The sequence below is a fragment of the Mandrillus leucophaeus genome, unplaced genomic scaffold (genome assembly GCF_000951045.1).
Source record: "Mandrillus leucophaeus isolate KB7577 unplaced genomic scaffold, Mleu.le_1.0 Scaffold40, whole genome shotgun sequence".
NCBI lineage: Eukaryota > Metazoa > Chordata > Mammalia > Primates > Cercopithecidae > Mandrillus > Mandrillus leucophaeus.
Genome location: NW_012104254.1, coordinates 8,621,826 through 8,636,350, shown reverse-complemented (window position 1 = coordinate 8,636,350; position 14,525 = coordinate 8,621,826). Strand labels below are relative to the sequence as shown.

General features: G+C 39.5%; 1 protein-coding gene across 5 annotated transcripts in view; it reads left to right on the top strand.

Moving 5' to 3' along the window:
• Positions 1–14,525, top strand: part of MYO3B (myosin IIIB) — a 545,921-nt gene that overhangs the window by 526,640 nt on the left and 4,756 nt on the right. For 2 of the 5 annotated variants that reach the window (XR_001007340.1, XR_001007338.1), the window contains one exon: positions 12,593–12,623. The exons of the other annotated variants lie outside the window; for them this stretch is intronic. The gene's annotated coding sequence lies outside the window, so the exon portion shown is untranslated. The remainder of the gene's footprint in view (positions 1–12,592; positions 12,624–14,525) is intronic. 5 annotated transcript variants of the gene reach the window in all.

The following is a 14,525-nucleotide window of genomic DNA, read 5'->3' as shown; positions in this document are numbered from 1 at the left end:
CTGGGAAAACTGGCTAGCCATATGTAGAAAGCTGAAACTGGATCCCTTCCTTACACCTTATACAAAAATTAATTCAAGATGGATTAAAGACTTAAATGTTAGACCTAAAACCATAAAAACCCTAGAAGAAAACCTAGGCAATACCATTCAGGACATAGGCATGGGCAAGAGCTTCATGTCTAAAACACCAAAAGCAATGGCAACAAAAGCCAAAATAGAAAATGGGATCTACTGAAACTAAAGAGCTTCTGCACAGCAAAAGAAACTACTATCAGAGTGAATAGGCAACCTACAGAATGGGAGAAAATTTTTGCAATTTACCCATCTGACAAAGGGCTAATATCCAGAATCTACAAAGAACTTAAATAAATTTACAAGAAAAAATCAACCCCATCAAAAAGTGGGCAAAGGAGATGAACAGACACTTTTCAAAAGAAGACATTTATGCAGCCAACAGACACATGAAAAATGCTTATCATCACTGGTCATCAGAGAAATGCAAATCAAAATCACAATGAGATACCATTTCACACCAGTTAGAATAGCGATCATTAAAAAGTCAGGAAACAACAAGTGCTGGAGTGGATGTGGAGAAATAGGAACACTTTTACACTGTTGGTGGGACTGTAAACTAGTTCAACCATTGTGGAAGATAGTGTGCCAATTCCTCAAGGATCTAGAACTAGAAATACCATTTGACACAGTGATCCCATTACTGGGTATATACCTAAAGGATTATAAATCATGCTACTATAAAGACACATGCACACATATGTTTATTGTGGCAATATTCACAATAGCAAAGACTTGGAACCAACCCAAGTGTCCATCAATGATAGACTGGATTAAGAAAATATGGCACATATACAACATGGAATACTATGCAGCCATAAAAAAGGATAAGTTCATGTCCTTTGTAGGGACATGGATGTGTAGCTGGAAACCATAATTCTGAGCAAACTATGGCAAGGACAGAAAACCAAACACCGCATGTTCTCACTCATAGGTGGAAACTGAACAATGAGAACTCTTGGACACAGGGTGAGGAACATCATACCCTGGGGTCTGTCATGGTGTGGGGGGATAGGGGAGGGATAGCATTAAGTGATATACCTAATGTAAATGATGAGTTAATGGGTGCAGCAAACCAACATAACACATGTATACATATGTAACAAACCTGCACGTTGTGCACATGTACCCTACAACTTAAAATATTTATATATATATAATATATATATTTATTATATAAATATAATATACAAATATATTATACAAATATATTTGTATAATATATTATATTATATAAATATATTTGTATATTATTTTTATATGTAATATAAAAATATCTTTGTAATATCTCTTTGTAATATCTCTTAAAGATCCATTTTTAGGGCATCTCTGTTCTGTAAATCTAATCTGTGATCAAAAGAAATACTGTATTTTAAACATATTTTCTTTCTTACGTATTTATAGATAAGGGGAAGGAGGAGGAGATATCCAAACGTCTAAAAAAGAGAGAAAATGAATTTAATCAGTAATGTAAACCAAGTTGGTAACCACATATATGCAATATGCAACACCTCTGACTGTCATTTCCTTGTACAAATTACCTTAGAAAGTGAGTCCAGGCTTGTTTTAAAATTTTTTAAGTTGTGTCAAAAATCACAACTTAGATGATCAGCTTGAACACAGGTTAAGCAAAGCTGTCTGTTTTCTCCTTTTTAGTCGCAGATCATATTGTAGTGTGTGGAATATGATTAATGCATTATTGGATATGAGCCATGCCCCATAGTTTAGATCTGACATATTCCACTTACCTTATTATGAAGCATGTGTGTTATGATCTCTCGCCACTATCAAAGTATAAGAGTTTGTTGACCACACACTTGGTCTTGGGCTGGTCCCAACCCAGTTGCCAATAACTGGTTCATCATAGCCAGAAACACTCCTGGAAATGTGACTTCCTGGCCCCACTCTCAGAAACAGACCACTTTGAAAATAATCTAACTTCCAGGGAAGGAACCACATTGGAAATAACATAACCACTTGTGTTATGTTATTAAAAAGAAAAGATCTCCATGAAGTTCTTTTTTTTTTTTTTTTTTACAATCCAGCTTTGACAGCCTCTTTCCTTCCAGATGGTGCCTGGAGCCAGGCCTGTCAGAGACCCTTAGTCTCCTGCTGCCTTTTAATGCTGGTCCTTGATTGCTAATGACCCCTGGCTGGACTGGCTTCTCAACCCATTTAACCCCTCTCTGCTGGGTCCCCATCTCATGCAGGATGAGAGGCCGTGAGAGCTGGAAGTGGGATGGTGCCAAGTTAGCCAGAGCCTCCCACGCTTTCAGAGCTAGTGGCGCGTTTCCCGGTGCCATCACGGATGTCCAAGATCATTCCAGTGGAGAGCTCATGTTCATATGATTTTCTCTATATTGTCAGATAAATGCTGCCGGGTTTCTGATTGTTAATATTTCATTTGACTAAGCCAAGACAACCAAGTCCCTGAAAGAATGTTCCTTCAGGGGTCAAGAGCTGAGGACCACTGATATGAGCTTCCTGGAATATGTTCATTTGGAAACTTAAAATTACATTGCACTGGAACTATCTTTTAGTTTGGTCAAACTTCATGGCCAGAGCATTTGCTTTTGTGTGTGTGTAGGCAATAATTTCCTTGTGAAGACCAAAATATCACTTGCATAACACAGGAGATACCCATTTTTCAGCTATGTTAGCAACAGCTGTAACCATTTACTTTGGTTAAGCTTGGTTTGTTTTTTATGACGTATAGGAAGATGCTTATAGCTATACTGATCAGGTAGGTCACTCAGAGTGTAGGGTTTTTCGTGTGTGTGGGTTTTTTTGTTTTGTTTTGTTTTGTTTTGTTTTGTTTTGTTTTGAGATGGAGTATCACTCTGCCGCCCAGGCTGGAGTGCAGTGGCCTGATCTTGGCTCACTGCAACCTCTGCCTCGCGGATTCAAGCGATTCTCCTGCCTCACCCTCCCGAGTAGCTGGGATTACAGGCATATGCCACAAGGCCTGGCTAATTTTTTGTATTTTTAGTAGAGACAGGGTTTCGCTATGTTGGACAGGCTGGTCTCAAACTCCTGGCCTCAAGTGATCCACCCGCCTCGGCCTCCCAAAGTGCTAGAATTACAGGTGTGAGCCACCGCACCCTGCCTGAGTATAGGAATATTTAAAAGGGAAGGGAAAAAGCTGCTGATGCTAATTTGTTGAGAAATCTTGAGTCAAGTGGAGAAATTCAGATCTCTTGCAACCTCCTTAGGTCAGGCAGGGCATGAGAAGTCATCATTTTATGCATTGTTTCCATAACAAATTTTTTACTAATCTCATATTGGATTGTACAACAAGGCAAAGAAATTTAGTAGTTCTCTGTGACCCTGAAGAACTGAAATTTAAATTCTTGATTGGAGCAGAGAACTGAAAGCTTTGTGCTGCCCTACTTGTATAAATGTCTTAATGTTTGCTGGATAGTTGGACCAAACTGATTTTATAATGGACTTCAGAAATTTGTTCCAAAATTCAGCAGAAATTAGTGAAATAACCAAAACATACCTTTCTATTTAACCTTTGCTTCTCTCAGATACTTACTATTTTCTTGGTTTTTTTGAAGACGAAGACTGAAAGAATAACAACTGAATTTCTCACCACTAATACTTCATTGATTTCATTTTTACATCTTATTAAATGCAAGATAAAAATTACATTTGTGATTTTATTTTGGTCTACTACTCACATTCTTTTCTATTTCTGCTCAATCTCTCTCTCTCTCTCTCTCTGTCTCTCTCTCTCACACACACACACACACACACACACACCTGGCAGACATTTGTAGATGTAACCTCCCCCAAATCATGTCACTCATACTAATAACTGCCCTCTCTATGTGTAAAAATATTTTATAATTTATGGACCTGGGTGGGTATTTGTACAGCTGTGCAATATGAATCTATACTCTGCAGGTTTTGCTCACAGCTGGGCAAAGGCTGAGTAGGTGAGGTTTTAATGATATCTTTTAGCCCATCAGTAACCAAATGACCCGGAAAGTGGTTCAGAGGAACCTACCTTGTGTAGCTTTGCTCTTTGGATGAATGAGTCGTGTTAGAATGAAATTCTGGTGTATTTATGGAGAACTTTTTCCTTTGAAGCCTAAATGCATTTTGATTGGTTGCCTTTAAATTCCAACAAGCTGAAAAGCAAAAGCATTTATGTCAGTTTCACAGATGAGGCTCCAAGAGGTTAAGTGGCGATTACTCTGGAGTTATAGCATCTTTAAGTTGGAAGGGACTTTAAAGGGCCTCTGGGCTAATGGTTCTTACCCTTTTCCTGCCTTCACACTGGCTTCAGGCAACAGATCCCCATGAGGCATGTCCCTCACTGCACACAGATGTTCACACACTGGGAAAGAATGTGACTCCAAGGAGAGCAGCTCAGAATCTTCAGGCCAGAACATGTGTAATCTGCCACACCAGTGTCCTCCATTAAAAATTACTACCTCAGTCCAACCCTCTCTTTATCATTTTACACAGAAAACATGGCAGCAGAGGGGTAAGGGATTCACTTAAGGACATATACCAATATGTGTCAGAACTTGAACTATGTATGCCCGGGTCTTCTGATTCCCCCATGTCCAGTGCTGCTTTTGCTACAGCTGACCAGCCCCTTGCACACTCACAGTAGAACTGGAACCAGCTCCTCAAAGAGTGAGGCAGAGCTGGAGACAAGTGCCCCGGGGTCCCCTGCTGCAGGGAATCAAAGACCCCGTCACAATTAGTTTAGTAAAACCAGCACTATCTGGTGTCCCATATCCGCAAGCACTTAAAATGTCATTCCAATCTTCAAAGAAATTCTTTCATTCCATTTTTATCTGCTTTTACCCAGGACATTGTTTCCCAGCTCCCCAGTAGTTCACCAGGTGATTTGCATCTCATTAGAAGCTCCAGAAATGACATCTCCCAGACTGCTGCCTGGCATTGTGGGTCCACTAAGCATCAGATCTAGGTCTTGGATTTTTCAGGTTGACACTTTTTTAAAAGCTGAGTTAATGCTGTTTTCCCACTGGGTGCAGTTTCGGTGGCCATTTTCGCCTTAATTCCTGTTCCCGTGCTGGGTTGAGGTTAGGGAACTGCCATTGTCAAAGATGAAGTCAGTCATCTCCACGTGAAAGCACGTAGTGGATGAGAATATTCTTGGGCCTCAGAATAAAGGAGTTTAAAGACTCCTAAAAATAGAAAGATGCTACATGATGCAGCTATTCCAGGCATTACACAAAGCAAAACAAAAAAGCAAGCCAATAGCAAACCATTGCTGAAGCTGTATAATTCATTCTAAATGTTTGCCTTTTAAACATTTTTCTCTGGATCCAACCTCCCAGGGACCACAGAGTTTTTGCCCTACATTTATATTTCGCTTTAAAGAGAGTCTCCCTAGGTCAGAATGGCTTTTTGGCTTTGTCATTTCTTCATACCACAACTTCCAGAAGAGCACTGAAGGGCACTGTACCTCTGGAAACCAGAGATAGTATTTCCATGGTCAGCAAAATTATTCTCTTGGAATAAGAGAAACATGATTTTCCCAGTGTACAGGGAAATAAGGAGCCCTTATGTCTGCTTTGGGCTCAAGCCATTTGATGCAGCCTCCAGTGCAAAGCAAATGCCTGATGGTGCCTAGAGCTTCCGCCATCCAGAATTCCTTTTGTCCAGTGAATACTTCCCTGAGCCTATGCCAGCTTTTCAAAATGGCACATAGCTAATCTGCAGAATTGATCTAAGCTCTTAAGAAAGGGTTAAATCCATGGTTTTTCCAACCCCGGCTACAAATAAAATCCCTGGGAAGGAGGAGGAACTTTGTTTTAAACAACCAACAATACCAGAACCCTACCCCTGACCAATTAAAAATTAGGATCTCCAGGGGTGAGGTCATGGTATCTGTATTTTTAAAAAGCTCTTCAGATGATTCTAATATGCATCCAGGGTGGAGAACCACTCCAGTATAACAAGAAATACAGCAGTCCCTTCGCAGCACCTGCTAATGCCTCTGGCACCGTGTTTTATCTTTTCATATATTATCTGTCATTCTCACTACAACCCTACAAGGAAAGGGTCATCATTCCCAGGTGAAGGCCTCTAATAAGTGCTGAGGTGGTTATCATACTCCAGTTTTTCTGACTTCAGATTCCCACCCCAACACGTTTCTCAAAGTGTAGGACATGGGCCACTGGTGGCTACCAAGTTGACTTTTGATGATGTGTTGATGTGACATTAAATAACATAATTCTTTTACATGATTTCTTATGTAAAAGAAAGTTACTCTTTTTTCAATTCTCAGTTTAAATCCTCCAGATTACTCTAAGGAGAAAGTCTTAGTGGTGCTAGTATGTCTTAAATTCCTCTCACATTTACTCATCTCTCTTTTTAACAAACCTTTTAAGAAACCCAGAACCTTCTATAGGAAATGGAATCTAGCACAAGTGTGATGATACTGTTTCATTTTCATTGTATTTACTATATAGTTCGCTTCTATTTATGGCAAACAACATGTTTTCCATTTACAGTGGTGAATGAAGTTCCAGTTTTAAAGAAATGTATTTAAGCAAAAAAAATCAGTTGAATTTTTAAAATATTAAAGAATAAATAGTACAGGTGAATATAGTGAAAAATGCCTAATAGGTAGATATGTGACAAAAGCTTGAGAAATATTCCCCTACAACATGCTAATTTTTTAAATAGGCATACGCACACCTGTTAGCCAAGGGGACTGCTCATCTACCATCCTACTCCAACAGACTGACAACAACCTGTTCCATCCACTTTATATCCACCCAGGACCTATGAACTTTGCTGCTATTTCCAACTGAAGAGGAATCCTGAAACACAAATGGCTAACAAACTGGGAGGGTAGGGAACATTCACCCTTTTCAAATAATCAATGACATGCAAATAGAAACACAAATGAGGTGTTATTTTTGCACCTATTATATTGTCAGACTTTTTCTTTTTTCTTTTTTTTTTTTTTTTTGAGACTGAGTCTCACTCTGTTGCCCAGGCTGGAGTGCAGTGGCCGGATCTCAGCTCACTGCAAGCTCCGCCTCCCGGGTTTACGCCATTCTCCTGCCTCAGCCTCCGGAGTAGCTGGGACTACAGGCGCCCGCCACCTCGCCCGGCTAGTTTTTTTGTGTTTTTTTTAGTAGAGACGGGGTTTCACCGTGTTCGCCAGGATGGTCTCGATCTCCTGACCTCGTGATCTGCCCGTCTCGGCCTCCCAAAGTGCTGGGATTACAGGCTTGAGCCACCGCGCCCGGCCCAGACTTTTTCTTAAGAGCCATCTCATGCTGGTGAAGGCCTGCTTAAATGGGTAATATAGGTACGGGTGGTAGAAGTGTATTTTGCTGCACGCTTTCTGGATGGCAATTGAAAAAGAAAAATCGTAAGTTTTTAAAATATGCATACCTTTGGCCAGTAATTCTTCTTTTAGAAATTTATCCTAAGGAATAATGAGCTTTTGTCAAAGACCAAACTATATGCTCCTCAAAGCACTGTTATTATAGAAAAACATTGGAAACAACTTCTATGCCCAAAATAGGAAATTACATAAATTAATCATGATTCATCCATAAAATGAAATACCACGCAACCATTAGAAATGATGCCATTTACACTATCTCTGGAAGAAGATATCTCTGGAAACTTGTCTCAGCAGTTACTACTATTGTGGGAATGAGATTGGGTGTGGAAAAAAGACAAACTTTTCACTGCTTAACTTATTTGAACATTAGGTTCATTTATTACCTTTTCAAAAAGTAACTCTAAAAGAAACACACTATTTCCAATGTTGCCTAATAGAATGGAAAAATATTTATGACTTTATTGTTAAGAGGGGGAAGCTATAACCCAAATTAAATGAATGAATGAATTTTTTTAATTAAAAAAATACATATTCCTATAAAGATATTGAAAGGACAGTAATAAAAATACTAAGGAACTTTGCTTTTAGAGACTGATTTCGTCTACCTCTTTGAAACATCTCTGGACAGTTTCCCCAGAGGTATCCCAGGATAGGAAAGACCGTATTCCTATTGGAAGCCTGGACAAAAACATCCCAATTAACAGTCAGAAACAAAGAATAGGCAACATAGATGGAAGAGATCTTAACGAGAATGGTGAATAGTCAGTATTCATTCATTCATTCTTCATTCATTCATCATTTGTTGAGAGTGTGCCGGGCCCTGAGCTATTGGTTTCAGGGGAAGTTATTGCCACCTCCTTAACTAATAAGTAGAAAATTCCACATAGACAATTTATAACTCCAGCATCTTCCACAGGCACTAATTTAACTCAGCGATGTTTTCTTTGTAGCAGTTTTGCAATTTTGAAGAAGATTGTTCATGACATAACATGGCAAGTGGGAAAATTTGTAGCTTTCCTTTCATCTTAAAAAGCAGGATCTGAATTACATGCACCCCAGGAGAAAATCTCTCTTTCTGGTTGTGTGTGTATGTGTTTTACAAAAGCCCACTGAATTCCTTAGTTCCTCCTGAAGTTAGACTTGGTGAAGTGAAAACTTATGAAAACATCTCAGCAAAAGTACAAGCATCATAATAGAGGCCATGGCCTAGGCCCTGGGATTTTGAATCAAGAATCCTGAGTTATAGCTTAGGGGCCTAAGCTCCTTGGGCCTCAGACCTTTCAGATAGAAAAGTAAGGAGCCAGACCACAGAGAATTATCCTCCGTGACATGACTTAAATTTGGAAATCTGAGCCACCAGGGCATAATTCCCCGTCTCCAATAACCTGAGGATCTGTTAGGCTCTGAGCATCCCTGAAATAGTCCATGCCTCAAGGCATATGAGGGGCAAGGGGATTACAATTCATTTCTTCATTTCTAAGGTGATGTAGATTATTGGTAGACTTTCTGGTGATATGGTTCTTATTGGGAAGGAAAGATTTAATATGGTCAAGCACAGTGGTTCTTAATGCTGACTACACATTAGAACCACCTAAAGAGATTAAAAAAAAAAAAATTGATGTCCAGGCCTTGACCTGGGCATTAGTATTTTAAAAGTTGAACAACTGGTATCATGTAAAAAAAAATACTCAGTTGGATTTGAAAAACCTGAACTCTCATTTGGGCTTTGCCTCTAACTGTATAATCGCTTAGTCTCACTATGCCTCTGTTATCTGTTTAGGGTTATTCGGCCTTCCTAAAATGAGATGAAGTAAATAAAAAGTACTTTGCAAAACAAGAGTTGCTATGTAAAAATGAAATGGTTAGGGGAAGAGACACAGAACCAGAAAAGACAGGTCATGTCTTCAGAAGCTATTTCATGGGAGTATCCACTGGAGTACCATGCGCATGGTCAACCCTCATTGAAGAGAAAGACTGTCGAGCTGACAGCTGGGTTACTGTCACCTCCAAATACCCTGAGAACCTTGGTCGGAGGAGTGACGCAGCTCCCTTTATAAACAGAGCTGGCAGAGCCCTGTAAATTAATTGCACAACTCTAATCCTATTTAAATGCCCCAGGGGTATAGCTTATAACCTCATATAGGATTTGCCATCTGTAAATCTAGAACACTGAACACTCTGTTTGCTTAAAGGGGATGTTTCATTTGGCAAATGAACCTGAGAACGCCTCATCCACAAAATGGCAATCAGATCAGCAATCACACTGCTCAGAAAGTATCTATGCCTGATGAGGGACCACAGAAGGGTGCCAGGGACTATGGCTCTCCCAGGATATTCTCTCCCTTTCTTCCTAGGACCCCTGTGCATTGCCTGCCCATTCCTCAGGAGCCAAGAACCCATTCTGCCCCACCAAGCTGGGGAATACATGGGCTGCATGCCCCATCCTGCCCTTCCTTGAAGTTGTCCTTCCCTTCCTTCAATCTTGCTAGGAAACTTACCAGAACTGGCACATCTGTAGCAGGTGATGAAAACTGAAACATTAAGTTTAGAGGACAGTGTAGGAGGGGGCATTTGTAGCCAAAATAGCTGCAACTCAGCAAGTTAAATGGAGTAGAAGAAGACATTTTCTTCATCTCTGAAACCTTGGAAGAAGACAAAAGGCTCATTTGTGACTTACAACTGTGCATGAATTAGGGTTGCCAGATTTAACAAATAAAAATGCAGCACACTCAGCTAGATTTGAATCTCAGATAAATAACCAATCATTTTTAAACATAAATATGTCAAATATTTCATGGATGTAATAAAGAATTATTGGTTGTTTATCTGAAATTCAAATCTAACTGTGTGTCCTTTTTTTTTTTTTTTTTTTTTTCTGGAGACAAAGTCTCACTCTTGTCGCCCAGGCTGGAGTGCAATGGCGCGATCTCGGCTCACTGCAACCTCTGCCTCCCGGGTTCAAGTGATTCTCCTTCCTCAGCCTCCCAAGTAGCTGGGATTACAGGTGCATACCACCATACCCAGCTAATTTTTGTATTTTAAGTAGAGACAGGGGTTCACCATTTTGGTCAGGCTGATCTTGAACTCCTGACCTCAGGCCATCCGCCTGTCTCAGCCTCCCAAAGTGCTGGGATTACAGGCATGAGCCACTGCACCTGGTTGAGCCACTGCACCCGGCCATGTCCTCCATTTTATCTGGCAACTTTAGCTTGAATATACCTGCATGTTCAATAAAGAGAAAAGAAAAATTAAATTTACAAACCAATTGTTTGAAGTTATGTGGCAGATCGACTGAATTCAGCTATTTATCTCTCACCAAGGGCTTGGGCATGTGTGCAGCCCAGTGTGCCGGTTTGGGATTAGGAAGTAAGGAGTATGCATTTGCCAGTGCTCCTGAAATGCTATCCAGATTTCTTCCATTTTCTGACAGATTTAGCTCCAGTTTATTATAAAATTCTATAACAATTCAGAAGAGAAAGATGTGTTAAAGATCTAAAATATGAAATCAGAAGGTGCAGGGCAGGGGGCTGGAGGGATGTGCAAAGATTCTTGAAAAGGAAAGAGACCTATTTTAAATGCAAACTGGTGTTCTTAACATAATATACTTTTAAAAGCACAGTAAGGAGGTAGTCGCCAATGTACCACAAAGTGGAGAGTTTGGTTTGTCTTACGGGCATCTATGCAAGGTAGTAACAAGCCACTTTCAGAATATGAGCATTATGGTCCTCAAAGTAAAAACTCACATTTAATGTGAATATTCAGGCCGGGCGCAGTGGCTCATGCCTGTAATCCCAGCACTTTAGGAAGCCAAGGCAGGTGGGTTGCTTGAAGTCAGGAGTTCGAGACCAGCCTGGCCAAAATGGTGAAATCCCATCTCTACTCAAAATACAAAAAATTAGCCAGGCACAGTGATGGGCACCTGCAATCCCAGCTACTCAAGAGACTGAGGGAGGAGAATTGCTTGAGCCCTGGTGGTGGAGGTTGCAGTGAGCCAAGATCGTGGCACTGCACTCCAGCTTGGGCAACAGAGCAAGACTCTGTCTCAAAAAAAAAAAAAAAGTGAGTGTTCAAACTTGAGTTGCCCAGTTTCTCTACATAAACTAATCAAATGAACTAGGTAACTATCCAATAACCATATTGTTTTATATCTTAATGCAAACTGGCCCAAAAGTCAAAAGACAGGGTTCAAGTTTTCACTCTGCCACTTACGAATTTAGCCTTTTTTGGTTATACTTTCTTCATATATGCAAAGAACTAACAATTTTGGTACTATGTGGCTTATTGATTTTTTAATATTTAAATTTTCAAGGGAAAAATTATGATAAAGTTCTCAATGCATGTACACGCATAGATTTAGTCAATGTGCTGTATGTTATTTTGTGTTTTACTTCTTTTTCCAAGTTTTGAATTTTCTTCTGTCAACATCATACACATTTATCACTGCTTTGTCAGTGACTCAGCAGTTTTTATATCTGAGTTGTCTTCTCAATTATTAAATATGTATCATGTTTCTAGCTTTTTTCTGCTATAAAAAGTGTTATTATGTCTGTCTTCATACAAATTGTTTCTTTTTCTTTTGGTTTACTTCATTGCAACGTGTTCCTTGGAACAAGTTGCTTAGTTCTGGGGGTTTTTTCTGTTTTGTTTTAGTTTTTGTTTTTTTTTTTTTTTGGAGACCAAGTGTCACTCTATTACCCAGGCTGGAGTGCAGAGGCACAGTCTCGGCTCACTGCAACCCCCCTTCTACTGAACTCAAGGCATCCTCCTTTCTCAGCCTCTGGAGTAGTTGGGACCACAGGTGCATGCCAATATGCCTGGCTAATTTTTTGTATTTTTTGTAGAGATGGGACTTTGCCATGTTGCCTGGGCTGCTCTCGAACTCCTGAGCTCAAGCAATCCGCCCACCTAGGCCTCCCAAAGTGTTGGGATTACAGGTGTGAGCCACCGTGCCCGGCCAGCTCTGTTTATTGCCAAGTTGCACTTCAGGAGGCGGGGAACCTATGGATTCTGCTGTTTCTCTGGGGCCCCTCCCACATTGTCTTTCAACCTTTTGGTGTATGAATTAATAGAGAAGCAGCAGTAATTGTTAAATTGAAGCTGTTTGTCAGGATAGTTCAACATTTTTCAGTATCTCGTTTTCTAACTATATTTCTCTGTCTCTTGCCTCAGCCTTTCCACATTATGGATGTAACTTTTATGGGTATATATCTTTTAATTGTTTTTATCTTTCTGTTGTACTTCCTTTCATCTTAGTTTTGTTACTGTCCATCATATGGAACACTTTAATATAATTAAACCCATGCGTGTCACTAGCATCTTCTTATACAGCTGAGAGAGTCTATTTCATTTCTTTCTAAAGTTTTTTGGAGATGTTTAAAATTCTCAACTATGTAACTCATCTAGAATTTATTGTGGCCTGTGAGAATCAAGAAATATATTGAGAAGAGTAAAGGATTTAGAATTTTAAAAACTAAACAATTTGAGTCCAACAGCACTAGCTTAAACAGCTTTAAAGAAATCACTAATCACTTAACATCTTAAGACAGCATCCTCTACTAGATTGAAAACAGGAACTTTGTCTTATTTCTCTTTGAATTTTCTACAAAATCCAGCAAAGTACTCTGTATATAGGATGAATGTTAATATGTCTGTATTTAAGTTATATTTTTGCATATTGCTATTAAATTGTTCCAATAGCATTTATTAAACAACGATCTACTTCCCAATTATTTATTTGGTTGCTTACAATGGATCATTATATCAGTGACACTCAGATTTCTTGTAATGGCAAAGCACCTGGAAGTTACAGCATTCTTTTCTGAACATTGTGAAATACGGAAAAATTAAACTTAAAATAATGAAAATTACAATTTGATGCTAAATCAGATAACTAGCTTATACCAGATTCTAGTATAGTGTAGAAACCGTAAGATTAGACACCAACAGTTGTTTTTAAGTAATGGGAGAAATATTAAAATTAAGAACATTCTATCCAATAACTTAATTCCTTATAAGAATCAGGAAAAAAAAAAAGCCAATGAAACAGCAAGTTCGTCAAGAACAAAAGTTGAAAATCATAATGTATATAAAGCATTACCAGTTGAGACAATATAAATAAAAACCTCTGATAAAATGTAAACACTATATAAACATGAAGTCCAGCTGAACTAGGCTGAACTCTAGCTGAACCCAAAAACTTCTTAAGATCAGTCTTTTGAGTTACCATGGATGGAATTCCTGCCATATTAGAAAGTATAAGAGAGAGTGGATGTCAGACCTCCAGAGCATGCTTCACACCAGCAGCCTGACCTAAGGACACTTCTCTTCATTGATCTATAAATCAGAAAGGATATGACACAAAAGGGACTCACAGCTTCACATTCTACCATATTGCAGAGTATGGACTTCACAAAGCAAACAAGGAGGAGGTGTGTTGGAACCATCAGAAAGAACTGCTGTGTTCTTTGTGTTCTGAGAACCTTGCCAGCACGACAGGCTAGATTCCTGTGCTCTGCACAGTAATCATGAAGAGGTGGATGAGAATGTCTGTTAAGGCTGTTGGAACCCTCTGCAAGCAACATTGTTTTGCTATGCTAATTAATATTTTTCATTGAGGCCGGACATGCTGGCTCACACCTGTAATCGCAGTACTTTGGGAGGCCGAGGTGGGCAGATCACTTGAGGTCAGGAGTTCGAGACCAGCCTGGCCAACATGATGAAACCCTATCTCTACAAAAAATACAAAAATTTGCTGGGCATAGTGGTGCACACCTGTACTTGGGAGGCTGAAGCAGGAGAATAGCTTGAACCTGGGAGGCAGAAGTTGCAGTGAGTAGAGATCGCACCACTGCCCTCCAGCCTGGACAACAGCGAGACTATCTCAAAAACAAAAAAGGATCATATGCTATAGTGTAAAAAAAAATTTACAAAAAAAAAAACCTATTGGAACACGAAGTAAGAAATCTAGGGTTGGGTACTACCTGGCCACTTGATCTGAGATGAGCCATTCAATTTTATGGGCCTCAGTTCCTTTTCTGGAAAAAAAAAAACAAAATGGGTATTTAGAATGGATGGATCTGATAGTCTTTTTTTTTTTTTTTTT